Raw genomic sequence first — 20,335 nt, 5'->3', positions numbered from 1 at the left:
AACACAAACTACATTTAGCAAAAGGGAGACATCAAAATTGTGATAATGTCAGCGGTTTAATAATCCAGATTCACAGTTCTCTAAGGAACCCTTAAAGAAGCTCTTTTGAGAAATGCGGACCTCCCTTTTTTTCTATTTTAAATGGGTTTAAAACACAGTACAGCAGCTAGTGGAATGTAAATTTAGTTACTAAATCTAGAATTGAAATTTAGTTTCACAGTTGCCATTACTGAGATTACCACTGATTGATGACACAGGTTAGAATTTTTATAAGAATGTTCTTTAGTGAAAGATGTCAGCTGTTCTTGCCTATCTCATCTGACAAAGTGACTTCAGGTCCACAGGAAAGAGGATTGAAACAGAAAGCAGTGCTTGGAGTAAGCCATTCAGCCCTTCAAATCTGATCTGTCATTCAATATACTCATGGCTGATCATCCAACTCAGTAACCTGTTCTCACTTTTGCAGTCAAGATTAGAGTGGTGCTGGAAAAGTACAGTAGGTCAGGCAGCATCCGAGGAGCAGGGAAAATTCACGTTTCGGGCAAAAGCCCTTCACAAGGAATGGTGCCTGAAACGTTGATACTCCCCAACCTGCTGTGCTTTTCCAGCACCACTAATCTTGACTCTGATCTCCAGCATCTGCAGTCCTCACTTTCACCTGTTCACACTTTTGCCCAGACCCTTTAAACCAAGAACTATACCTAATTCCTTCTTGAAAAATTCAATATTTTGGCCTAAATTGCATTCTATGGTAGAGAATTCCACAACCTCAACACGCTCTGCCAAGAAATTTCTCCTCCTCTCCCTCCTTAATAGCCTGCACTGTATCCTTGGAGTGAAATGCCCCGTTCATTGGGAAAATCTTTCCTGTGTTTACTCTATCCAGTCAGAGTCATAAAGCATGGAAAGAGCTCTCCTACTGAAATTTTATAGGTTTCTACGAGACCTCTCCCCATTCTCCCAAACTCCAATAAATAACCCTAACGGAACCAGTCTCTTTCATAGGTCAGTTCTGCTATCCAAGAAATCAGTCTAGTAAGCCTCTAAACTAAAAAAATTATTTGTCAGATTAGAAGATCAAAGCAGCACATAATACTTCAGCAGTGGTCTGACCAAGGGACTGTACAATTGCAGCAAGACATCCCTGCTCCTGTACTCAAGTCCTCTCACAACGAACACCAAATATCATCTGCCTGCTTCACCTGCATGTTTACTTTTAGCAACTTGTGTACAAGGGCACCCAGATCTTGTTGCAACTTTGCCAAGTTATTGCCGTTCAGATAATCTGCCTTTGCGTTTTTGCTATCAAAGTGGATAACTTCACATTTCTCCAAATCATACTTCAAACTGGCATGCAACTGCCCCACACACAACTTTTCCAAATCACACTTGGAGTATCTCTGCATCCTCCTCATAATTCATCTCCCATCCAACTTTGTGTTGTCTGCAAACTTGGGAGATAATATTTGTAGTTCCCTCATCTAAATCATGAATAATATTGTGAATGGCTAGGATCCAAGTACTGATCGCTGCACTGCCCATTATGTGAATGAATCTGAACTGCCCTCTGAAATGGCCTAGCAAGCCGCTCACAACTTACACATTACACATTTACAGAGTACCACAGTAAAATATTTAACAAAGGTTGGAAAAGTGAACAATGTATATTCCATGAATGGTTTTGAAACTGTCAAGAGTGAAACTTAAATCTATCCAAGCATTAGCGGACACAATCTATTTAGCCAGTGCAGAGTGGCAATTAACAAAACTAGCAGAGTGTTGAATAATAGCACAGAGTAGGAGAGTATTAGAGGAAATCATGTTAAACCTCAATACTTAAGTCAGACAATACCAAAAAGGGAGTATCCAGTATTAATTGCTAAGAAACAAAGAACATGGTCGTGTTGAAGAAATTACAAAGGATTGTAAAGTTGACCTTGTGTCAGGGGTAATGACAGAAAACTGGAGATGTATGAACTTTTTAAAATAGAGACAGATTAAATCTGGACAAGCGCTACAAGTTATGGAAGTAGGATAAAGGAACTCAAGTAGAAAGGATTGACATAGTCCAGAGGAATAAAGAAACCAATGTTTCAAATTGGTAAATACTCAAAACATTTCCATGTTAATCCCTGCCTTTTGTATAAAAAGATAAAATTTTAAGGTACATAAGTGACAAAAAAAGTACAGTGTATAGAGGACATAATTGCCTTTCATGCTGTTTAAAAATAAAATGTATTCCAAGATCTTAAACAGTGCAAATGATTATAGATTAGGTTTTGAACAGTGGATTTAAAAAAAAAATCTGAATTCCAGAGTTAGGAGACAAAATGAATTAAAATTCTAAAAAAAAATTCAAATTATTTAAATTTACATTCAGCCCTTGCAGACTGCATGAAGGCTAGCATGATAATAACTGTTTTAGTAATCTATAATAATAAACAAATTTACCAGCAAAACATGACGACAGTACATTTCTGCTATAGCATCTTCAGCACTTCTGAGGGTTTCTTATTATCCACACATATGACAGTGGTTTATATTTAGCCATTTCATCAGCCAAATCTCAATCTTCAATCTGAGTTACTGGCAGAACAAAACAAGAGAATAAAATACATACTGGAAAAACTTCAGAAGACCCAAATATCTTTAAAGCCTTTCATCTTTCATTTTAATAATTTACAAAAAGAGTTGTAATATCCAGTGGCGCTTTGAAAAGGGACAGAAATCAATTTATTCTTCTCAGAATCATAGAATCCCCACAGTGCAGAGAGAAGCCATTTGGTCCATTGAGTCTGTACCAACCCTCCGAAGAGTGTCCCATGCAAATTCACCCGATCCCCTTAACCGCACATTTGACATGGCTAACCCACCTAGCCTGCACATCCTCGACACTACAGGGCAATTTTGCAAGGCCTACCCATCTAATCAGCATGGATTTGGACTGTGGGAGGAAACCGAAGTACCCAGCAGAAACCAACACAGGGAAAACGTGCATACTCCACACAGATAGTTACCCAAGGCTGGAATCAAACCCGGATCCTAGAGCTATGAGGCAGCAGTGCTAACCACTGAGCCACCGTGCCGTCAAATAATTATTTATTAGAATTAATGATAATGCAGAGATGGCATGCCTTACTAGATAATCTCTTCAAAACTTGAGCAACTATTACCAAATATTCCTTCCATAATGAAAAGGTATTCACCTCAGCACCAACAGTGAGAAATTTATGATCCAACAGTGAAGTTAATTCCAAAATTCTCATTTTATATAATATTTTAAAGTGGCAAATTCTTAAACTTTTACAGTTTAACCCTAACTCTTTATATCTGAATTTTCCAATCCAGCAACTTCTAAAAAAATTACATTGCAAAATTTATATTCTGTTGTAGACATCTTCAATTATCATGCTATTTTTCAAGTAGATGAAAACCTATCAAACCTATGAAACTTCAATACCCTGGTTACTGTCAGTAAGTTGAAATAGGTACAGATAAGAGAAGGAAAGCAGCCCCTGTAAAAATTTGATAATACTCTAATTTTACAGCTTCCAAGATAAACTCAGAAGAAATTATACAAATTTAAATACCTACTTTCCTAATGAGGAAATACATTATTCCATATTTTGTTTCCTTTAGTTAATTATTTAAATATAGTGCCCAGCATAGACTGAGCCATTGCACCATGGTTTAGTAAAATATCAAAAGATGATAAATACAAGTTTGACTTCAAATATATTTTTGAAAAAGTTACTGTAAATCTTCTTCCACAACCATTAGTTGATTCGAGAAGACTGTTAAAAAGCCATTATGAGGGTTGAAGATGGTGAGACCACCAAGCTAAAGCATTATTACAGAAGTCACAAGGTACTGCCGCCTTGAATCATCCCAAAACTTGCTAGAAATATTATAAATCACACTAACCAAATCTGTCAAATGGCAAAAAGAAATCAATCTGGACAATTCTTAACACAGAAGAACAAAGAATCTGAAAATTTTTCTTCACAATTTGTCAGTTTCAAGATAGAAAAGAGTCAGACATTTAAGTGCACTGGGAATTAGAAACATGCTGCAGGCAAAAGACAGCTGGGGAGCAATCTAGTTTTACTTCATACATGCACAGGGTCAGATTCACACACTGAATAGAATGTTGTAGAAGCCATGGCTTTACTCAAGGGATTTAAATACTTTTTTTTAAACTAAACTTCATTTGACTTGTGCCACCCAAATATTTGTGAATTGCTGCACTCAGAGACAGATCCATATATCTCAGAGACAATTATTTTGATACTCCAGGGTAATATCAGAAAAGTGTACAACTATAAATATGAGCTAAGAGTCATCCTACATTTCTTTTTCAACCACAAACTTGGAATTGCTTTAATTCTGTTACTGTAATGGGACATTGGCAATACAAATCTGTGCAACTTGTTAAAATGACTTACTTGCCTGATATATCATATGATCAGCAAAATACAAAGCCAGAAGCTTAACCTTAGTAAATTTATCTATAATCATTCATAAATGATATTTATGAAACATTTCAAAATTCGCAGCTACTTGCAAATGAAAATATATCAAGAACATTCAGAATCTTAGGAGAATCTTACAATAAAGCAAGACAACAAGTTTATTTATACAATAAATGTACATTAGAAAGAATTATTCTTTCAATGTCAAGGAATAAAAGTTACATGTTTGTAACAGATTTTTGCAAAGCAACTTAATGAAACTGCCCCCATTACAATCTCAGGCGATGCATTTCACATCTCCAATGAGAGCGCCAATCAATGGTCCTCCGGGACTGTGGCAAGTTAACCTTCACTCATAAAATGTTGTTCCTGTCTTTTTGGAGATGGTTTTTGCTTGACACTTCAGTCCATACCTGAATATTGGCCAGATCTCACTGCGTTCAGGCTACTTCAATATCAGAAGAGTTGTAATAGTACTGAACATCGTGGGCTGTTTATTGATGAGTGCACTTTGGACCTTAGGATAGAAAGCATGGTTGGTCTAGGATATGCATTTAGATGCATTTAAGGGGAATCTAGACAAGTACAGGAGGGGGAAGGAAATAGGACGTTATAATGGTAGATTTAGAAGAGCAAAGATGGGAGGAGGTTGAGTAGAACATAAACATGAGCATGGAAAATAGGGCCAAATTTGCCTGTTTCCTTGTTTACAACCCATATTATCCATTGTTAAATCTGTGGAATACCACTCTACACCAGAGTAAGCTTGAATATCAACATTGCCCCATCTCTAACCAAACTATAACAAAAGTCAGTTTTTTTTCCCCAAGCAAAAACATCTTTTGATAAAACAAACGAGTAAATGAATATAGAATCAAAGTTATATGGGTAGCTTGGAGACATTGGCGGTTCCCTTTGGAGAAAAGACAGTTGAAAGGAAATTTGATGGAGGTATTCAAAACTATGTGGGATTTGCACATAGTAGATACAGAAAAGTATAGAATAGTCAAAAACCAGAGGACAGCAATTTAAAGAAATTAAACAAAGAACTAAAATCTACAGAAGGCAAAATTTGCTTTAAAGCACAAGGTTTTTAGGATCTGAAATAAATAGCCTGAGACTGTGGGGGAGACAGATTGAATTAGGGCTTTCAAAAGGGAATTGAACAGTTATCTGAAGAAAAATATTTGAGGTTACTGGGAAAATGCAATTGTATGGGGTTAGCTGAGTTACTCCCTCTGCAAGGGCACAACCAGGCAATGATATCTTCAGTGTTAAAACTACCAAACCTTCCTCCTTCAAGCAAAACCCTAAGAGCCCACTTGATGTTTTGAGAGACTTCAAGATAGTGGTGCCTGACACTTCTGTAGATCATTTCACAGTGTCCAAAAATCCAGTTCTTTGGGCAACTTTTAACAGAAAATTTAATACTGGAACCATACACCTGAATCAGAATGCTTGCTCTTTAATATATCCACAATTATGTCGATATGACATGGGAAGATTTCTGCATTTTCTCTAAACTTGGCACAGATTTTATTTAAGGAGAAAGTGAGATCTGCAGATGCTGGAGATCAAAGTTGAAACTTTATTGCTGGAACAGCGCAGGTCAGGCAGCATCCAGGGAACAGGAGATTCGACGTTTCGGGCACAGGCCCTTCTTCAGGAATGAGCAGAGAGTGTTCAGCAGGAGAAGATAAAAGGTAGGGAGGAGGGACTTGGAGGAGGGGCATTGGAAATGTGATAGGTGGAAAGAGGTCAAGGTGAGGGTGATAGGTCGGAGTAGGATGGAGGCGGAGAGGTCAAGAAGACGACTGCAGGTCAGGAAGGCGGTGCCGGGCTGGAGGGATTCGGCTGAGACAAGGTGGGGGGAGGGGGGATGAAGAAACTGGTGAAGTCCAAGTTCATCCTCTGTGGTTGGAGGGTTCCCAGGCGGAAGATAAGACGCTCCTCCTCCGACCGTCGCGTTGTAGGGTATGTGGAACAATCCATCTTCCGCAACTACACTGGCCCCACCCCCCATCTTTTCCTTCGCTACATTGATGACTGTATCGGCGCTACCTCGTGCTCCCACGAGGTGGTTGAACAGTTCATCCACTACACTAACACCTTCCACCCCGACCTCAAATTCACCTGGACAGTCTCGGACTTCTCCCTCCCCTTCCTAGACCTTTCTGTTTCTATCTCAGGCGACCGAATCAACACAGACATCTACTACAAACCAACCGACTCCCACAGCTACCTGGACTACACCTCCTCCCATCCTGCCCCCTGTAAAAACGCCATCCCATTCTCCCAATTCCTTCGTCTCCGCCGCATCTGCTCCCAGGAGGACCAGTTCAAAATACGTACAACACAGATGGCCTCCTTCTTCAAGGACCGCAATTTCCCCCCCGACGTGGTCGACGGTGCCCTCCACCGCATCTCCTCCACTTCCCGCTCCTCCGCCCTTGAGCCCCGCCCCTCCAACCGCCACCAGGACAGAACCCCACTGGTCCTCACCTACCACCCCACCAATCTCCATGTACAGCGCATCATCCGCCGTCACTTCCGCCACCTCCAAACAGACCCCAGCACCAAGGATATATTTCCCTCCCCTCCCCTATCAGCTTTCCGTAGAGACCACTCCCTCCGCGACTCCCTTGTCAGATCCACACCCCCCACCGACCCAACCTCCACTCCCGGCACCTTCCCTTGCAACTGCAGGAGGTGCAACACTTGCGCCCACACCTCCCCCCTCACTTCTCTCCAAGGCCCCAAAGGAAACTTCCATATCCGCCACAGATTCACCTGCACCTCCACCCACATCATCTACTGCATCTGCTGCAGCCGGCATGGCCTCCTCTATATTGGGGAGACAGGCCGCCTACTTGCGGAGCGATTCAGAGAGCACCTCTGGGCCACCCGGACGAACCAACCCAACCACCCTGTAGCACAGCATTTCAACTCCCCCTCCCACTCCACCGAGGATATGCAGGTCATTGGACTCATCCACCGCCAAACCACAACAATGCGACGGTCGGAGGAGGAGCGTCTTATCTTCCAACTGGGAACCCTCCAACCACAGGGGATGAACTTGGACTTCACCAGTTTCTTCATCCCCCCTCCCCCCACCTTGTCTCAGCCGAATCCCTCCAGCCCGGCACCGCCTTCCTGACCTGCAGTCTTCTTCTTGACCTCTCCGCCTCCATCCTACTCCGACCTATCACCCTCACCTTGACCTCTTTCCACCTATCACATTTCCAACGCCCCTCCTCCAAGTCCCTCCTCCCTACCTTTTATCTTCTCCTGCTGAACACTCTCTGCTCATTCCTGAAGAAGGGCCTGTGCCCGAAACGTCGAATCTCCTGTTCCCTGGATGCTGCCTGACCTGCTGCGCTGTTCCAGCAATAAAGTTTCAACAGATTTTATTTAATCGACCTGTTCAGCTGTATGACACACCTCTGAAGCAGATGGGTCTTGAACCTGGGGCTTCCAAACTCTGTGTCCCTAAGATAATTTGTGAATTCTTCCCCACCCATGACATGCCAGATTACTTAGGATAAAAAAAATTACACACATCACCTCAAATGATGGATGCTGCAATTGATTGACTCTAAACACTAGTGAAGGAAGACAGAAACAAAAAAGCCTAAAAGCAGGTGTGAAAGAATATTATCTTAACACTCTTACAATGTCATATTATTTACAACCCAAGGCATTCACAAAATGCTAAATATTTTAACATTGCAAACGAATGATAGCAAAGCTTTTAAAAAGGTAATGGTTTTACATAAATTGCTGATGGCAAATACAAGAAAGCACTTAATCAGAAAACAAAACACAGCTGTGATTCTACACTGGAGGGGGAGGAATTTAATGTTATCATTAAATGCAACATTCAATCTCAAATTCACACTATGGGAAATAACGATTAAATTGAGGTTAGGCAATAATCCTCGATGTCACATATGTGTACGTGTACTCTTGAATGGGACACCTATATTACAGCATCCATTTGTCCTGAAAAACAACTCCAAAAACCTTTTCAATCAAATTTAACAGAAAATTTTCCAAATACATAGGGAACTTTTTCAAACGCCCTAAGACCTAATGGGTCATTAACAGGGGAATCAACTGCTCAAGTATAAGAATTAGGTAGAACAGTAGTAAAGGCAGTAACAAATTAAAACCCCTTTTTGGGCTGGGTGGGAGGGCAGTTTGAATTCAAAAGGCAAAACTCAACAGAAGTTTGGTCGGAAAATCTAACCTCAAAATCCCAGGAACACTTATAACAATTCCATTCCTCAGGAAACCAAAGTAACAACCAAATAAAAAAAAAAGCAAAGATAAATGACAATCGCCCATTCATAATTTCTGTCTGTACTATTCTGTGGTACAGCAGACCAGGATAAAGAGCAATGTAGTGGGTACACTAAATGATCAGAGAGACTATTAATAATGGAGCTCCTTATTTGTAATTGAAGACTCAATGTACACTGTGGAAAGTACACAATGAGATAGTATAGGGTGTGGGACATGTTAATAACATTGAATGGCAAGGAAATGGGCAAGAGATAAATTCTTAGAAACAGAAAACCAGTCGTGAACAAGCCTTCCATTCAAAGTAGGGGAGCTTTACTGTTAGATGAGTAACCATGGAGAGAAATTAACAACATTTAAATAAGGACTCCTTTGATTTTATCAAGCAAAAATAGAAATTGCTCATCTGGCAGCATCTGTGGAGAGAGCAGAATTAATGTTTTGAGTGTATTTTAGGTTTTATCAATTTGGATTTAACAGCTGCAGGTCAGGTTCCTCATATTCAGAAAATCTAGCAGCTAAAGTGAGGCAAGGACCATGGCCTGTGGACAGAAGCACTTTTCCAGCACTGCTTGTGATTTAGTAAGGAGACCCTCATGCAAACTTACTGTAATCAAGGACCACTGCACATTGACTCCCAATCTATGCTGCCAAAGTGTCCCCATTTTACCAAAACACTTGCCTTCAATCTGTCCAGATACTGAGCTGCAAACAGAGCCATTAAATTTACATGATGTCCTGCTGTTAAAGTTGGCAAGACCTGTATTATTCCAACATGCGATTTCTTGATCAGTGGTAGTCACTGCACTCCTTATCTGCATATAATAGGACAAATATATTTGAAAAGATGTTATATGCATAAGCCCACTTAAACTATAAAAGGGGGTCAGTAGCTTAGTTGGCTGAACATATGGTTTGCAAAGCTGGGTGATGCCAAGAGTGTGGATTCAATTCCTGCTGAGCTTACCATGAAGGACTCCCCTTCTCAACCTCGCCCCTTGTCTCAGGTTAAATCACCAGCAGTCATTTCTATAATGACAGAGTGGCCCTTTAGTCTGATAGGACTATGGCAACTTCATCTTCACAACAGAAAGTAACTTGATACCATTTTGGATGCTTAACCTACTCCTCACAATGAGATTGCATTCCTAATCACACACAAAATTAGACAATATAATGGTACTGATTAACAATTGGTACCAGAATCATAATTGTTTCATTTTAAAATGTATTTAATATCATCTAAAGATAAATGCTCATGTTTTCATTTTGAAAGGACATGCTGCAATAGCATTAGTTTCAACAATACACTGTGGCTGCAACATGTACCATCTACAAAATGCACTGCAGCAATATTCCCAGACTTCAACAGCACATTTCAAGAAACCCATGAATACTGCTACTTAGGACAAAGATAGCGTCACAAAACTGGCCCTTTTCTCAAAGTTGTTCCTTTTTCTCAAAGTTACTGTGTCCTTGATTTTTTTCCAGAGGGGTCATAAAACAGCCCAGGGTCTGAAACAGCAGAGTTGGTGGAGAGGTGAATGGTTTACTGGGGCCCTTTTGTTTACCCAAAGGCTTTCATGGTTTAGAAATAACTTGCATAATGAAAAGGGAACTGGCCAGTCCAGATAGCGGAGGTTTTTTTCGTTCAGTTGCAGCAGGGGATGTGTGAAACAGGTTGCTGACTTCTCTCTCCTTGCAAACTCTGAGTTGGCTGTGTCATGTTTTATTGTTTGTGCTAAGGGATGTGTGTATTGGGACTGTTGCGTGTATTTTTGGAATAGTATCATTAAGTCGGGTTTTGATAGGATAAGTTATTGTGTATTCTATTTTCTGTTCTTTGTGTTTCATTCCATAATATTGTAAATAAATTTTGTTTGTCTAAAACCTGGCAATCGATTAGATTAGATTAGATTATTTACAGTGTGGAAACAGGCCCTTCGGCCCAACAAGTCCACACCGACCCGCCGAAGCGTATACCACCCAGACCCATACTCCTACATTTACCCCTTTACCTAACACTACGGGCAATTTAGCATGGTCAATTCACCTAACCTGCACATTTTTGGATTGTGGGAGGAAACCGGAGCACCCGGAGGAAACCCACGCAGACACGGGGAGAATGTGCAAACTCCACACAGAGAGTCGCCTGAGGCGGGAATTGAACCCGGGTCTCTGGCACTGTGAGGCAGCAGTGCTAACCACTGTGCCACCGTGCCGCCCAGCTAATTCACACCAGGAATATCTACTATACACTTCGCTAAACAAATAGCGCAGTTATGGTCTGGACTACCTGCTTAAAAATGTTTTAAGGGGTCTGGCCTAGTCCATAACAGTAGCAAGGAAGACCACAATCTGCCAACTCCACATTGCTCTGACTGAAATATGGTATTGGCCCTACATCATCACTGGGCCAAAACCAAACAATACTTGTGCATCTATGGTGCATGGACTACAGTGGATCACCAGCAGCAGCTCATCATCTCAAAAGACAATAAGGGAAGGACAAGAAATATTGGTCTTGCGAGCACCGTTCCCTCTAAACTGCATGACAATCTGAAGGCTCCATGCACAAGTCAGACTCTATGTTACAATGCATAAATGGTGGTACAAAAAAGGGGCTGTGCAATTAAATCATTCGTGCATTACAAAAATAAATGATAGTATGTTGCTAGCCAGCAACATGTATCCCAAATAGAAAATAAATGTGCTGGTGAGCATCAGGCAACCTTTAAGAGATGGAAAAAAGGACGTATTGTAAAAGACAGCCATATCTTGACCACAATCACATTTCATTTGAAAAAGCACCACAAAGTCTTGAGAGTAAGAACTGAACGGAAATTTGAAATTCTTTCTCACTTAATATTTAAAATAAATCTTGAAGGAAAGCATGCATTCAGATTACTACAGGCAGATTTTAAGATTCCAGACACTAAGTGTCTATACATAAAGGCATTTAATACAGTACTGCACAGAGGACTACTTAATAAGATAAGAATCCATGGTGTTGGGGATATTAACATGATAGAGGACTGACTAGCAGAAGACAGAGAATTTGAATAAAGGGGACATTTTAAATTTTAGCAGCCTACAACTAGTGTAGTGTGACAGGGATCAACACTGGGGCCATAGCTATTTATAAGATACATTGATGTTAAGGTTGAAGGCGAGAGGAGAAAGATTTAAAAAGAACCTGACAGGCAGCCTTTTTTTTTACGTGGAGCGAGGTGAGTGTATGGAACGAGCTGCTTGAGGTGGTGGAGGCAGGTACAATTACAACATTTATAAGGCATCGGAATGGGTACATGAAGAGGAAGAGTTTAGAGGAATATGAGCCAAATGGGACTAGATCAGCTTAGGATATCTGGTCCATGTGGGCGAATTGGACTTAAGCACCTGCTTCCATGCTGTATGACTCCATAGTGATTTGGAGAAAGTGTGAGAAAATGTGAGATTTTGTACTTTAGAAGGAAGAATACTTAAATGGAAAAAAACTGCAGAAAGCTGCAGCACAGAGGGATTTGTGGATCCTCATGCATTACTTGCAAAAGGTAAGCATCCAAGTTTAGCAGGTCATAGAAACAGCAAATGGAATGTTGGCCCTTATTTCAAAGGGAGTGGACTCTAAAGATAGCAAGATCTTGCTAAATCTATACAAGTTAAACCACATTTGGAATACAGTGAACAGTTTTAGTTCCCCTCTGTAAATAAAGATGTTGGACGCAGTTTAGAGATGATGTCCTATAGTTGATCCTAAGTATGGAGGGACTTTATTATGAGGATAGGTTGAGCTTATATGCATTGAAGTTTAGAAGAATGAGAAAAACTCATTACAAATTAAGATTCTTCAGGGTTTTGACAAGGTAGATGCAGCAAGGTTGTTTGCCCGAGGAGGGTAGTGAACTTAAGAGTCAGAGATGTACAGCATGGAAACAGACCCTTTCGTCCAACCCGTCCATGCCGACCAGATATCCCAACCAAATCTCGTCCCACCTGCCAGCATCCAGCCCATATCCCTCCAAACCCTTCCTATTCATATACCTATCCAAATGCCTTAATGTTGCAATTGTACCAGCCTCCACCACATCCTCTGGCAGCTCATTCCATACACGTACCACCCTCTGCGCGAAAAAGTTGTCCCTTAGGTCTCTTTTATATCTTTCCCCTCTCACCCTAAACCTACCCCCTCTATATCTGAACTCCCCAACCCCAGTCTATTTATCCCATCCATGCCCCTCATAATTTTGTAAACCTCCATAAGGTCATCCCTCAGCCTCCGACGCTCCAGGGAAAACAGCCCCAGCTTGTTCAGCCTCTCCCTGCAGCTCAGATCCTCCAACCCTGGCAACATCCTTGTAAATCTTTTCTGAACCCTTTCAAGTTTCACAACACCTTTCCGATAGGAAGACCAGAATTGCACGCAATATTCCAACAGTGGCCTAACCAATGTCCTGTACAGCCGCCACATGACCTCCCAACTCCTGTACTCAATACTCTGACCAATAAAGGAAAGCATACCAAACGCCTTCTTCACTATCCTGTCTACCTGCAACTCCACTTTCAAGGAGCTATGAACCTGCACTCCAAGGTCTCTTTGTTCAGCAACACTCCCTAGGACCTTACCATAAAGTGTATAAGTCCTGCTAAGGTTTGCTTTCCCAAAATGCAGCACCTTGCATTTATCTGAATTAAACTCCATCTGCCACTTCAGACCATTGGCCCATCTGGTCCAGAACCTGTTGTAATCTGAGGTAACCCTCTTTGCTGTGCACTATATCTCCAACTTTGGTGTCATCTGCAAACTTACTAATTGTACCTCTCATGCTCGCACCCAAATCATTTATGTCAATGACAAAACGTAGAGGACCCAGCACCGATCCTTGTGGCACTCCACTGGTCACAAGACTCTGGTCTAAAAAACAACCCTCCACCACCACCCTCTGTCTTCTACCTTTGAGCCAGTTCTGTATCCAAATGGCTAGTTCTCCCTGTATTCCATGAGATCTAACCTTGCTAATCAGTATCCCATGGGTATACTTGTCGAACGCCTTACTGAAGTCCATATAGATTATATCTACTGCTCTGCCCTCATCAATCTTCTTTGTTACTTCATCAAAAAATTCAATCAAGTTTGTGAGACATGATTTCCCACGTACAAAGCCATGCTGACTATCCCGAATCAGTCCTTGCCTTTCCAAATACATGTACATCCTCTCCCTCAGGATTCCCTCCAACAACTTGCCCATCACCGAGGTCAGGCTCACTGGTCTATAGTTCCCTGGCTTATCCTTATCACCCTTCTTATACAGTGGCACCACATTTGCCAACCTCCAGTCTTCCGGCACTTCTTGTGGAATTCTTTATAGCAGAAGGCTAACACGGTTGGGCTAAGTATATTCAAGGCTGAGACAGAGATTTCTAAACATTATAGGAATCAGGGTAATGGGGATACAGCAGGAAAGTGGTATTGAGGATTATCAGATCAGCCATGAACTAACACTGATTGGTGGACATGATTTAATGGGCTAAATAGCCTACTTCTGCTCCTAAGTAGTACATTTGGCTTTAAATTTTCAATTTTTAAACACTTTCAAACTGTTTAATTGAGCTTTAATTGCATTTTGGAATATTTTAACAGTTTATTGTAATCTTAACCCCATATGGACAGGTACGATAGGCTTCTTAGAAAAGCTGCCCATTTCAGCCTCTGCAATTATGACCTTAAAAACCTCTTACAGTCAGCACAATGATAGTTGTACATATACTGTTATCCACAAAGAAAAAAAATCACTTTCATAATTCACATTAAGGAGCTTGAAATTCAGAAACCTTGTTATCTTACAATTTGTCTAACCATGATGTTATCTAGCTAAAGGAAAACTATGCAGTACTAGAAAGATTGGTACAAGGCGACACAGATGTAGAGAGGCAACATGAAGAGAAATTATCTTGTGTGGCAAGTGTTTATATGTTGGAGTGCACTGCCAGAAAAGGTGGTGGAAATCAAGTTGATAACTTTCAAAATGAAAACTGAATAAGAAATTGAGAGGAAAAAACTGCAAGGCTATAGGGATAAATCAGGGAATGGGATGAATTAGATACCTCTCTGAAAGAGCCAGTAGGGCATGAAGGGCTAATGCTGCAAAGCTACATAATGATAAAAGCGTTCAGTTCGGCCAAAGGACCTGCTTCTGTGTTCTATGACACTATGATTCCATTTTGACAACTGACGCAGCAAAACTGAATGTGCTGCCATTTTGAACTGTAACTGTTGACAAGAGTATGGTTAAAAATGTGACAAGAAATGTATGTTACTTCCTGTATACAAACCTATGTAGAACTGCATGTGCATATACACAAATGCCTACATTGCTGCCTCCCTAGGATTACTCTCAAGTTCCTAACCATCTTCATGCATTCATTTCTATCAGCAGAAACAAGGTGATGGGAAGTCATCTCAGAATCCTAGAACACTCCTCTGATTAAGGCGTCTGTAAATTGGCAAGAAGTGGTTGATAGCACACACTGACAGGCAACTAGAGAAAAATTCTCAAATGTTTGAACAAATGCATATCCCAACAAGTTACAAACCAAAAATATCCCTGTTAAGTACTACGTGATCCCAACTAAGTCAATTCTACATTTGGTAGAAGTACTGCTCGGGAGCTTTTATTCCTCATTGCTTTCCTACAGCTGTTTGGCGAAACGTACAAATGTGGATAGTTGTAATCACAGTAAAAGAAGTCAACTGATACCATTCAACTAGTTTGTTTCATGGCTACTTCAGCTAATGTACATTGAATGGCTTGACTGCTTTACCACAATTCAGTACTCCTCAAATCTTCCTTCTATTATACAATTCTAATTGTTTGAGATTGAGGTTTTTCATATTGGAAGTCAACACCTACTGTAAATTGAGAAAGTGGGCATGCAACTACAAAATTATTTTACAAAAAAAAAACTACTAATATCCCAAAGCACCACAAGGGCCTATCTTAGGACTACCACTGCCCAAATATCAATATTCCACCAACAGCAGGCCACTTTTCCAATGCAAGAGCACTAAATACTAACATGAATTCAGGCTGTTCATAGCCCATAAATCTGAACAAACTCCAAGTCTCTAAGCAGCAAAATAACATCTGAACATCAACATATTCCCTAATGCCAAAATTAACCAATAACTATCACATTTTCTGCATTTTCCAGTCATTCTATTAACTTGAATACCTGCCCTGTGCCCAAGAAGGAAACAGTATGTGTGTGGATGTGTATAAATAATGCATATGTCCTGCAATGTCAAAGGTAGACATATCTCTGGACTGTGACAGAACCAAAAAAAACAGGGAAGATATTCCATAAAAATTACACCCATTCTGACAGAACCCACCCAGTGAAAAATGCAGAAAAATGACTAATACTTATTACTCAGTTTGCACTCCTGTTGCAGCCTACATGTTGCAGAAATTGTTCACTAACAGTAAAACAGATCTATGCATGTGTTTTGGGGGAGGACTGGGGGTGCAGAAGACGACATGTCAGCAACCAGTTGCATACCCCATTCCACCTTAAACAGTTACCTCCCCACTCCCTTTAACTCTTCGTTGCGATGCAAATTGCATCCAGTGTGTCCCCGCCCCCCAGAATCTTAGCAATTAGGGAGAAGCAGCTCCACTGGGAACCTGAAAGTGCCTCCCCCCTCTCCAAACCATTCCCAAAACCCCGGTGCAATTCCGCCGCTCAGCAATATGTTGTAAATGCCACCAATAATTAGAAGTCTCCACTCTCTCGTCCACACACACACACACTGACACAAACGTAGACACAGCCCCTTCAATCACTACCCTCTCCTCCTCCAGACAGAGGCAGCGCAGGGGTCGAGGGAAGCTGCCGACACCGGGGACCCCCGAGCTCGCTCTCCTGGGCCGGGGGGGCCTCCTTTACCTGAACTTTTTCCGCCGCTCTTTTTTTCCCAGCGAGAGTAGCCGGGTTCAGCAGAGTAGACCTTTGCCCTTCCAGCTCTTTCCCGAACACCTCCCCCTCCGTCGTCGTCGTCGTCGTCGTCGTCGCCACCTCTCTCTCTCTCTCTCTTCGTCCCCCTCCTCACACTCCGGACTGGGCCCGCGATCCTCCCTTCCAACAAAATTCCCGAGACCGCTTGCTCAGCACAGACCCGATCCGCTACCGCCTCGAACCCCACTCCAAACCCACATCCCCATCACCTCTCCCTCCCCAACCCCGCCGCCCAAACCCCCACCTGATTGGACCACAAGCCCAAACCATGCGTCCAATCGGAGGCTAGGTTACTGAAAGACCCGCTCCTTGTCTCACCAGGCCCTCTCCGATTGGGTCAAGAGAGCTCCCCAACTGCGAGGCTCCAGCCGCCCCCGGAGGCCGCCGGCGACATCGCCACCGAGCGGTGCCCCGCGGGAGAACGCGCCGACACCACCACAGCCACCGGCTCCGTCGCTAAGCAACAGCACCAACATGAGAAGAGAGAATGAAAGCCTTGTGCTTTCCCCCTGTGAACGGATTAACGTCTGAGTGGATCGCATTAACTGGAAGGACGAAGGCTGAGTGTGTTGCGATTGTTGCTTGTATCCTGATTTAAAAGAAACAAACACAAGCCAGGTTTAGAATTAAATTTAAGATATTTAAACTTTAACTCAAGACACTTTCTGTGTCACACTGAGACCTGACCCCCTTTTGTCCTTATGTTTCTTTCAGGCGAGAACAGAGATGCTGTGTATCTTCAACATTTTCTGATTTATTTATCTACATTCCCACTTTTTAAAAATCTCTACTCGAAGATTGGCTTATAGCCTTCAATTCACTCCCACATAATTACTCGGGTTTACAGCCTTCACTCACTCCCACATAATTATGAGTTGAATTTACATTTTTATAATAAACGTGTTGCTTAATATTGAAGACAGTATATTCTCCACAGCTGTAAAAAAAAACTGAATGTGAATGACGTAGAGCTACAAAAACAGAAATTTCTGGAGAAATTCAGCAGGTCTGACAGCATCACTGGATAGAAAGCAGAGTTAACATTTTAAGTCTAGCTACCCTTTTTCATAATTTCAGGATAAGAGCTATTTGTGACTTTTGCCATACAAAATCACAGAATTGTTCGATCATCGGCTGTGCAGGTTGTACAACATCTAATATATTTTAAAATAAACAGAAAGTGCTGGAGAAACTCAGCCGATCTGCCAGCATCTGTAGAGAGAACAGAGTTAACATTTCGCGTCTTCATTAAACTCTGAACATAAACTCTTTTTTTCTCTACAGATGCTGACAGACCCTGCTGTGTTTCTCTAGCACTCTGTTTTTGTTTAAATCTACTATGACTTCTTCAGAACAGTTAAATATACTTCAGTATTCTTGCTTAAAGACTGATTATATTTAAACACAGAAAAAAGAAGCAAGATCAAGAACTAAATTGATTTTGATTTGGGTAAATTAATATTGCAAAGCTATTGGAAATACATGGAACAATGAAAAATATAACATAAAACCAATTACAGAAATTAAATTTGACAGATTCAAGTTATTAAATATGATTGAGATAAAATAAATGTAAACATCGTGGAGAGACAGTAGTTCAGTGGTGATATCACTGCATTAGTAATCAAGAGCTTTCATCTAATGTTCTTGGGAGATGAGTTTGAACTCCATAGTGGCAGATGATGAAATTTGAGTTCAATAAAAATCTGGAATTCAAAGCGAGTGTAATGGCAACCATGTAATATTTAGTTCACTAATATACTCTTGAGGAAAGATCTACTATCCTTACCCTGTCTGGCCTACATGTTGATGCCACACCTTGATTTTTAAAAATCATCTCGCAAACCATTCAATTCAAAGGCAAATCAGATTTGGGCATCAAATGCTGGCCTTGCTTTTCATCCCACATCCCTTGCAAGAATAAAGAAAAGATACCTATAAGTTTTGGAATATCCACAAGGGAGCGCCTCACAGGAGGCATGATGTGAAGTTCTATGAAAAGAAATTCAGCGACATGAATAGAAAGTAAGCTGTTGAACAGAAGCCTGAGGTTAATAAGTTTTGCTAATGTTAGAAAAGCATTGTAGAGGAATTTTGCCCACTTTATTTCTTGATTGATAATTGTGGACTTTACCACAGGGAGCACAATATCAAAACTGATAGCATAAAATTAAGAATAAATAGCAAGAAAGATGATGAATTACTTCATGAAGGCATAAAAGAGATTAGGTGACCAGGCAGAAGGAGGCAAATGGAATTTAGTGCAGAAAAAACGAGGTAATGAATTTTCAAGATAGACAATAAAAAGGATTACCCATTTAAAGAGAAAGATCCTGACAGTTCCAAAGGCACAGAGACAGTGAGAAGCTCATAGACATGATTCTTTTTATGCAGACAGATATAATTTAAGAAAGGACATTTTGGATTTTGTAAATTGGAAAGAACGCAAGAGCAAAGAGGCTTTGATAAATTGAATGTTTATCAGTTTACTTTGGTTTATATTACATAAAAAGTGATTTTTCATCTTGCCTTATCTGCAAGTTCGAGAGGCAATCCATTCACCAGCTTAAACATTCATAGTTTTTACCAAGATCACGTCTACCTTCACAGAAATGGAAAGACTTGTATTTATTTGGCATATTGCAGGATGTCCCATTGTGATTTACAGCCAAAGTAGTACTTTGGAAATATAGTCACTGTTGTAGTGTAGAAAATGTGGTAGCTACTTGTGCACAGTCAATTCCCACAATCTAAATATTTGGATTTATTTCTTCGAAGTAATGACATCCATATCAAATGAAGATGTCATTTACATAATTTACATTTTGTTTTAAACATATACAAACAGTACACAAACATGTACAGGATAACACTTTGCTTCTATTGTAGGTAGCCATATTGATTCATAGCCATAGAATGTTCATATTTATCGCTGACATTGCAAAGTATTAGCAGAAAATGTGGATCATTCTAGAGAATTCATTTTCATTGTATTTAATGTGCTGGTAATATGACCAATATTTAGTTTATCTTTGTATGATTAATCCAAAATCAGAAATATTTTAATATGGTGCATCTTTCATTCTTCCATGCATAGAATATATACTTAGTAAGTATTCCATTCAGCAACAGAAAATGGATATTAATCCAGCTTTCCAAGGTCATCTCAAACAAAGTAGAGATGTTGTGGTTCTGTTCGCCGAGCTGGGAATTTGTGTTGCAGACGTTTCGTCCCCTGTCTAGGTGACATCCTCAGTGCTTGGGAGCCTCCTGTGAAGCGCTTCTGTGATCTTTCCTCCGGCATTTGTAGTGGTTTGAATCGGCCGCCTCCGGTTGTCAGTTCCAGCTGTCCGTTGCAGTGGCCGGTATATTGGGTCCAAGTCGATGTGCTTATTGATTGAATCTGTGGATGAGTGCCATGCCTCTAGGAATTCCCTGGCTGTTCTCTGTTTGGCTTGTCCTATAATAGTAGTGTTGTCCCAGTTGAATTCATGTTGCTTGTCATCTGCGTGTGTGGCTACTAAGGATAGCTGGTCGTGTCGTTT

At 40.9% G+C, this 20,335-nt stretch overlaps 1 protein-coding gene across 5 annotated transcripts in view; it reads right to left on the bottom strand.

The window, feature by feature from the left end:
- Window positions 1-17,087, bottom strand: part of btbd7 (BTB domain containing 7) — a 49,086-nt gene extending 31,999 nt beyond the window's left edge. The window contains exons 1-3 of one of the 5 annotated variants that reach the window (XM_087989681.1): window positions 16,722-16,905; window positions 9,457-9,589; window positions 2,452-2,586 (exon numbers count right to left, since the gene is read on the bottom strand). The gene's annotated coding sequence lies outside the window, so the exon portion shown is untranslated. Of the gene's footprint in view, window positions 1-2,451; window positions 2,587-4,885; window positions 4,979-9,456; window positions 9,590-16,721; window positions 16,907-17,034 lie in introns of those variants that run through there. The other 4 variants (XM_087989682.1, XM_043697193.2, XM_087989683.1 and 1 more) reach the window with 4 other exon arrangements.
- Between the last annotated feature and the right edge of the window lie 3,248 nt (window positions 17,088-20,335).

Source organism: Chiloscyllium plagiosum, unplaced genomic scaffold (genome assembly GCF_037043375.1).
Source record: "Chiloscyllium plagiosum isolate Xiang-an unplaced genomic scaffold, Cpla_swu_hap1 HiC_scaffold_8, whole genome shotgun sequence".
NCBI lineage: Eukaryota > Metazoa > Chordata > Chondrichthyes > Orectolobiformes > Hemiscylliidae > Chiloscyllium > Chiloscyllium plagiosum.
This window is presented reverse-complemented; position numbering and strand designations above follow the sequence as displayed.